The following is a 9,279-nucleotide window of genomic DNA, read 5'->3' on the forward strand; positions in this document are numbered from 1 at the left end:
CATGCAGATATAAAATAAGACGCGTTGTTTAAGCTAACGTTACCATGCAGCTATAAAATAAGAGCGTTGTTTAAGCTAACGTTACCATGCAGCTATAAAATAAGGCACGTAGTTTAAGCTAACTTTAGCATGTAGCTATAAAATAAGGCGATGTTTAAGCTAACTTTAGCATGCAGCTAAAATAAGGCATGTAGTTTAAGCTAATTTAGCATGCAGCTATAAAATAAGGCAGTAGTTTAAGCTAACTTAGCATGCAGCTATAAAATAAGGCATGTAGTTTAAAATAGGCATGTAGTTTAAGCTAACATTAGCATGCAGCTATAAATAAGGCATGTAGTTTAAGCTAACATTAGCATGCATATAAAATAAGCATGTAGTTTAAAAAGCATGTAGTTTAAAATAAGGCATGTAGTTTAAGCTAACTTAGCATGCAGCTATAAAATAAGGCATGTAGTTAACTAACATTAGCATGCAGATATAAAATAAGGCATGTAGTTTAACTAACATTAGCATGCAGATATAAAATAAGGCATGTAGTTTAAACTAACATTAGCATGCAGATATAAATAAGGCATGTAGTTTAAGCTAACATTAGCATGCAGATATAAAATAAGCATGTAGTGTAAGCTAACATAGCATGCAGTATAAAATAAGGCATGTAGTTTAAGCTAACATTAGCATGCAGATATAAAATAAGGCATGTCGTGTAAGCTAACATTAGCATGCAGCTATAAAATAAGGCATGTCGTGTAAGCTAACATTAGCATGCAGATATAAAATAAGGCATGTAGTTTAAGCTAACATTAGCATGCAGATATAAAATAAGGCATGTCGTGTAAGCTAACATTAGCACTTGGATTTTTAGAGCAGCTTGAATAATGTCTTAGGGTGTTTTCTCTCAACCTGGACATTAGAAATTGGTCCAAGAGATGGCTGCAGTGGCAGCGTGAAACAAGCTACAATGTAACATTAATATGCCGCTGCACACCTTCAGTTTCCATCCATAACGTGCTTGTTTTGCCACTGACACGCTCAGATAATTATTCTTAGTGTCTGACAACATTATGGAAAGGATCCCAGCTGAGGTCAAGCTTTTGTTAAAGAGTAAGATCCGTTTTGTTTTAACATGAAACATCCCTGAAATCGCCAAACCCACCAGACTCTATTCAAATTAACTGTCATTTTATCGTCATAAAACACATTTAAAGTCGACAGGAACAAGATAAAACCTTCACAAACCATCTTAGTTGTCTAAGAAAATAAGAAATGTACTGAAGTATAAAGGGTAGCTGTATTAGGAGTGCAAATTACAATGTGATGTCCAATCTCGCATTCATGAGGTATATAACTTATAGCTCTAATAAAGGCCTATAATTGTCTTATAAGCAATAATTAATCAATTAATAGTTTATTAGGCTTTAATTAACACTTCTATTGTGTTTATAAGCATCCTATAAGGTCTTATAAGTGTCTTATTAACTGTTAATTACTGCCTATTACAATCACCTTAAAATAAAGTGTTACCTACGTCTCATTTACAGAAAATAAAGCAAAAACTTTCACATCCTGTAGAATTTACTGGTAAGGTAGGAAGTGGAACAGAGAGAAGTGAAAATCCAGAGCTGAGGAGACGGAGAGATTGAGGGAGGAGCTAAGCTGTTAGTGAACTATAGAAGAGAGAGGAACTTCCATATTCAGCAGAGTTCAATACACAAAGCAGAAACATTCCCTTTATTCAACATGCTGTCATTGGACTATTATGTACTTTCTCTACTGTTACTATCCATTCTAACAGGTACGTGAGATCCTGCTGAGAAAGTTTCATTACTAACTTTCTGGATGTGATTCATTGTTGAGTCTTTTACAACATGAAATAACAGAGTTATCTCTTCCTTCAGGTGTCAGCTGTGAAGAACTCACTGCAGTCAGGAATGAAGAGTTCACTTTAGAAGGCAGCTCTGTTACTCTGTCCTACACATACTCTAAAAAGCTGATGGTAGTGATTATTTCTTCTGGTATCGACAATATCCAGGAAAACCACCAGAGTTCCTCATCTTTCACTTGGGAACACAAAATGCAACAAACTCTAGATGGTCTGCTAAAGTGAGTGATGATAAAACCGATCTGGATCTGCAGATCTCCTCTGCTGCAGTGACAGACTCTGCTGTGTACTACTGTGCTGTGCAGCCCACAGTGACAGGAAACACCAAAGCTCTGTACAAAAACCTTTGGAGCAAAGACAACAGAATACTCCACAACGTCCACTAGAGGGAGTCACACACTGTTAGACTTCAGTGATGACAGTCTGAATTTGTTGAAGTGGTGATAGAAGCAAAAAATGAAGCACAGAAGAACACAAACAAATATGAACTTGAACAAATAACATAATTTGAATCCAGCATGTCCATAAACTGGTTGGTATCACAAACTCAGGTTTTCATTGATTCTTTTCATCTTTATAAAAGAAGTTTCTCTGTTGTTCTCTCAGGCTGTGATTTCTTGTGGTGTACCACAGGGTTCATCCTAGGGCCTCTCATTTTCTATCTACATGTTGCCTTTAGATCAAAAATACAACATCCGTTGCCATAATTTTACTGTCAATATGTGATTTTAGATTCCATCAAAATCCAGTAATAATGGCAGCTGGTTTATTAGATGTGAAGTTCTGGTGTTCCAGACCTTCCTACAATTAAGTGAGTCCAGAAATTAGAAGATTTTATTTACCCACTAAATTCAGTAAACCAGGTGAAATCAAACTATGCCAGGATGTCAGTTGATGTTTAGCATAATGCTCATAGTCAGTGCATTAGAGGCGTACAGAGAAGTCATTATCTGTTTCTGTTCAACCAACAAACTGATCTGTCTGTTTTTGAAAAGAAGACTGGGTGTGGCCATAGTTTATACAGGAAGTCATGTTAAATTGGGTAATGTTGTAACTAATTTCATTGAATACATACTCTACATTTCATTCTCTCTCTTTTGATTTTCATTTTTAACTAAACTAAGTTTCATGAACTGAATTCCACACCACCCAACCTTTAACTGAACAAACACAAACTGAAAACAATGCTTGATACTTTTTTGATTCTGTTTTACATTGAAAAAAAATTGCAGTAAACATACAGAAAAATATCCATTGATGTTGAATTCCATAGGCTACAATTGCATGAAATTTAAATCAGCAACACTAGTGGAACTACAGCAGAAACAAAGCTGCATTCAATACTACCAACTTGAAACAGCACCTAACAAATACAGTGAGTCAACCTTAGGTAAGTCAGCAAAGGCTGCACAAAAGCAGCAAACACTGGACGATACTATGAAGGAGAGAGACATTTGCATTTTAGACTCTGCCCTACTGGAGCTTCACAACAAGGTTTGTGACCACCTACGAGGTGCTTTATCAGATGTGACAGCTACTGGTTATTCAATAGTCAAGCAAATATGGTGGATTGATTTGAATAACTTGAATGTAATTGAAGTGTGCACTGTGCAACTGTGTTAACTCGGGAAAATACAAGTATCAGATCCAGACTCTGTACAGACAGGCCTGCCCACAGAAATGACTGGGCCTCTGAGAAGGTCCAGTAAATGGGCCCTCTGCAAATCTGCTTTACTCATGTCAACGCATGCTGTGCTCTCTCTCTCCATCTCCTACATAAACACATACATGGCCTGCTGCATGGGTGCACTTTTGATGTTTTGATGTTGTGTACAAACAGTACTCATACCATTTTCAGGAGGGGGGGGGGGGGTTCTTCATAAAACAGGCTGTATTTTACTGAAGCAACATTACATTTTTTAAAAATGTTTTGTTATTTTAAAAAGTAATGGTGAGCTTTTTGGTTCAAATTTAAATTTGGTTATCTTTCCTTATATTTAGAATGAACATCATTAGTGCTGGATTGCAAGGGCCCCCCTAGCAGCAGGGCCCCAGAATTCTTTCCCATCCCCCCCCTTATGGCCGGCCCTGTGTATGGGGACAAAAGAACCTGATCAGGACGTCCCTAATGAAATGTCCTCCATGTTCCCAGAATAGAGAGCAGGTCTTCAGGTACGCTTCCTTCTAGTGGGACCTGCCTCGGTCTCACAGTGGTGTGAAGAACTGAAAGTGGACATTCAGGAAACATTTCTCTGAGGCAGAGCTGCTCTGGATGCACAAATAATCTCACTGGCTGAACTGAACTTTGGTAGACAGCCAATCTCTAAAAAGGGGATTCTCGGCCCCGCCCACTGAAGTCCAACTCAACCAATGAGATTCTTTGCGTCTCCAGGCAGAAATGTTTGAGGAACTAAAAGCACAATCAGCTTGATGTTGAGGAGAAGGGCTGTGCAGCAGAGAGGCTGTTTAGTTTCTTCATTCTACTGCAGTGGAAGAACATTGCTCATCTGCTGTCTGTCTGGCTTTAACAACTCCAAAGACATGTTGCTTTACCTCTTTTTACTTTGCTCTCACTTCATAGGTGAGTGTTGGAGTGTTTGTGTCCACAGAGTAACACTGTACAGCTGCCATTTTCCACTGTCTCCTCTCAGCCTCATGAACAATGTTAGTCTAATGGCTTCATTTGCTCTACTTTTTCCAGGACTAATAGCTGGAGACACAATCTCTCCTGAACGAGAGGAAGTCAGTGGAAGAGAAGGACAATCTGTCACACTCACATGCAACTATCAGACAGCTGCTACTATATTGGCTTCACTGGTACAAACATCATTCTGACCTTCAGGCACCTCAGTTTATACTCTGGAAAGGAGCAAAATCATGGAGTGGTAGTGAACATATTCCTGATAGAAGATATGAATCTGAAACATCAGCAACATCAACTACACTGACCATCAGAGATCTAACCCTGGCAGACACAGCTCTCTACTACTGTGCTCTAGAAACACAGTGATACAAAGTGTAGAAGAGGCTGTACAAAAACCTGAACCCAGATATCTGACTACTCTTCAAAGAGGAGGGAAGTGGTATTCAAACCACAGCTTCATATCAGATGGATTCTGCTAATTCCTGTTTTATCAGAGTCACTGTGGTTCCAACTGCTAATGAAACACTGGGGGAGGATTCACAGGAGCATTATGGGTAGTGGGGATCTTAAGTTTAACCAGGTTTCGGGCTCCAACAGAAGTTGTGTACAGTTTGCAGATTGGAGGTTTCAGCCAGGTGTTTGTGTCCAGATTCCTTCAGGTGAATTTCCTGCAGATTCCTCCTTCAGTCTGACCTTCTTGGATGATGATGACTGCAGCATCACTGTCATTTCTAAAGCTTCCATCAGCCTGAATGGAAACAGAGCACAGCAAGAGGAGGAGCTCCACAACTGAATATGAAAGGCTTCATGTTAGAAGTGAAGAGCTGCTGTGTTCTCTCTATTGTTCATTCAGTACAAGTGGAAATGATGCAGCTCTGCTTAGTTTGGATGATCATCTTCATGTTTCACACTGGTGAGTGAAAATTAACAGCAGATTTTAAACATGATTCAGAAAAGTTGTGCATATTCTCAAGTGTTTCTCTCTCACTTTAAAGAAATATAAATGTCAGAGTGAAATCTCTCTGTCTTTTTCAGGATCCTCTGAGGATTTAGTGAAACCATTTAAAGATGTAATGCTGGCTTTGGAAGGAGACTCTGTGACTCTCTCCTGCAACTATTCAGGATCTGTAAACTACCTCTGCTGGTATCAACAGAAGTCCAGTTCATCTCCACAGTTTTCATCAAAGAATATTTAGAGAAACCAGGTTTTTCTTTTGCACATGAGAAAACAGCAAAGGAGTTTCATCTGCAGATCTCCTCTGCTGCAGTGACAGACTCTGCTGTGTACTACTGTGCTCTGCAGCCCACAGTGACAGGAAACACCAAAACTCTGTACAAAAACCTTTAGACAAAGACAACAGAATACTCCACAACGTCCACTAGAGGGAGTCACACACTGTTAAACTTCAGTGGTTTATGATCTGAACTTGTGGTGCTGGTGATTAAACAAAACAAAACAATGCAGCAGCAATGTGGAAGATACTACAAGTTCTGAAATGTTATTTTAAATAAATTCTGACAAAGGATGATATGATGTTGGATGGTGTTTATATAAAGAGAGACTATCAGCAGCCTAATAGCTGAGAGTTCTCAACCAAGGAAGTCCTTTCTCTCCACTGCTGTTTGATCCTTAAGGAGTAAATAATTAAAATGTCCATTCTGTAAAAACACATGATGTCAAGGCTCTGACTCAGCATCTGTCAGATATACCGGGTCGTTGCACAAATTCTGTAAGCAGTCCCTGTGCCCCACCCCCATTACCCACTGCCCCCACCCCCCAAAACCCCCCTCCAACACATGTCATCCGAAATGTCAACACATTTCAACCTTTTTTCAACATTTACTTCTATGCAATGACTATAATTGCTAAATGCTTTCACCCCCCACTACGATGGCCTTGGTCAAATATACAGGATCCAATCTGGAGATTAAAACATTTGTAAACCAATGATGGTCCATTAAATTGTTTACAGAACAGAACAGAATTCATGGATGACCAAGTAATGATCAAGCATGAAACAATAGAAGGAAAATTTTACATATGCAAACAATCTTCCTGTCTGGAGCTTAACATCTAGTTTACTCAATTTATTTTTGTAAAGACGTCTCATGATATGATTTGTCCGAAAATGTGACACAAATGTAATAATGTGAATAGTACTGTTTGAGTAATGTATTGAATAAGTAATTAATGTGGCTGTCATGTGTAATTGAATAGTTGTATATCGTCTGTCTAAAGATTGACCTCAGTCAGGACCTTCACATGTTCTGTCAAGAGTCAACCAGTTTACCTTATCAGGTTCTTGTTAACTGATGGAAATGATGTCATGTAGTGAATTACAGCACCACAGCAGAGACAAACTCACTATTTGTCAGAGTTGTGAGAGGAAGGAGGGAGGGATTAAGGGAGGAGCAAAACTGAGACTCAAGGTCAGAAAAGACAACAGATGATGAAGAGGAAGGGCCAATGATGTGAAGGCCCAGATCCATCAGAGTATCAATGTTCCTCTCTCTCCTCCCCTCTCACTGCAGACATGAACCACTGGCTGAGAAACATCCTGATTCTGACTCTCTGGCTAGGTAACTCTTTAAACCTACTGATTGTTCTCCTTTAATCAATCATCTTTATTGATCCATCTCTTCCTCTGCATGTTCTCTTCTTCCCCAGAGTGTAAAGGAGAAGACAGAGTGACCCAGCCAGCAGGAGATGTCATTGCTGCTGAAGGAGACACAGTTACACTTGGCTGTACTTTTGAGACGAGTAGAGCAGTCCAACGTTGTTCTGGTACAAACAAGAAGTAAATGAGTCTCCTAAGTACATGCTGAAAAGTTACTCAAAAACAACAGATTTTGCTGCAGAGTTCACGAAAGACAGTTTAATGCTACAATCAAGGATAAGTCAGTTCCTCTGAAGATCCAGAAGCTTCAGCTGTCTGACTCTGCTGTGTACTACTGTGCTCTGCAGCCCACAGTGACAGGAAACACCAAAACTCTGTACAAAAACTTTGGAGCAAAGACAACAGAATACTCCACAACGTCCACTAGAGGGAGTCACACACTGTTAAACTTCAGTGTGATGATGAAGTCTGGATTTATTTCAACTTGAACAAATTCATGTATTACTGTCAATATAATGTATGTACTGTTGTACTCCAGTATTGGAGAAAAGCATTTTCACAGTTTGAAAGAAGCAGGACAGTATGGGGAGTCTTCACTGATGCTGCTGGATGTAAAACCCAGTAAGACTCTGTATGTGATACTGGACTGTACTCAGAAACTAGACCTGATCTCAGCATCCAGATGTGGGTTTTGTTAGTCTGAAGGATATTCCAGTGAAAATGTCTCGTTTCACTATCAAATCCTCCACCTGTAAGCTTGAAAGGTGACTCAACAGTTTGTAGCATCACTTTGTTAATTGCTGCTGTAAATCCACAACTTCAGAGATGTGGGGAGGTGATAACGCAGCACAGAAGTAGAGTCTTTAACTATGTTGAGTTTGGAAAATGCTGAACAAACAGATCATCAGCTGACAACTGGATTATGCTGCTGGACTAGTATGAAGTTTCAGTGGCTTTTCTTCTTCTGTGGTCTGATTCTGATTGGCCACTAGATGACACTGTAGCTGCTGTTAATCCAAGCTGAGCCACATTATCAAGTAGGCGGTGCACTACTTCTGCACTGTGTTCAACCATTCTGTCAATAATAACTGCTGCTGTGAAGAGAACAATTCTCAGACTGAATGTTGAACATCAGCTAGTTTCTCCTGTTGATTTAAACCTTGTTGTAGAGATGGAACATTGGCTGGGGATTATTCTTGCTGCTCTTTTCTTTGGTAAGATAGAAAGCACAACATCTTTTTATTCTTTTCTAAAGATTTATGGAAACAGCTGAGCTGTTTGTGTCCACAGAGTAACACTGTACAGCTGCCATTTTCCACTGTCTTCTCCTCTCAGCCTCATGAACAATGTTAGTCTAATGGCTTCATTTGCTCTACTTTTTCCAGGACTAATAGCTGGAGACACAATCTCTCCTGAACGAGAGGAAGTCAGTGAAGAGAAGGACAATCTGTCACACTCACATGCAACTATCAGACAACAGCAAGTGGTGTATACCTTCACTGGTACAACATCATTCTGACCTTCAGGCACCTCAGTTTATACTCTGGAAAGGAGCAAAATCACTGAGATTATAAGTATTCCTAATGAACGATATGGATCTGAAACATCAGCAACATCAACTACACTGACCATCAGAGATCTAACCCTGGCAGACACAGCTCTCTACTACTGTGCTCTACAAACACAGTGATACAAAGTGTAGAAGAGGCTGTACAAAAACCTGAACCCAGATATCTGACTCCTCTCAAAGAGGAGGGAAGTGGTATTCAAACCACAGCTTCATATCAGATGGATTCTGCTAATTCCTGTTTTATCAGAGTCACTGTGGTTCCAGCTGCTAATGAAACACTGGGGGAGGATTCACAGGAGCATTATGGGTAGTGGGTACAATGACAAACTCTACACGGTACAGATCAAACCATGTTTCAAGTCCAGGGTGTAATTCACCTCCCAAGTAATTAATAAACATTGGACTTAATTCAAAGCAATCATCTCAGAAGAAATAGACACGACACTAAAGAAGTTATAGACAACAAACAAAATAACTAACTCACTCATTAAATAGTTAAAATTAACAAAACTTAGAGATCAAATCATATTCTGAAGTAAACAGAATTTTCTGGCAGGGGAGCTTT

This window comes from Micropterus salmoides, unplaced genomic scaffold (assembly GCF_014851395.1).
Source record: "Micropterus salmoides isolate LMB-PRFRI ecotype aquatic unplaced genomic scaffold, ASM1485139v1 Ms_hic_scaffold_1288, whole genome shotgun sequence".
NCBI classification, from domain to species: Eukaryota; Metazoa; Chordata; class Actinopteri; order Centrarchiformes; family Centrarchidae; genus Micropterus; species Micropterus salmoides.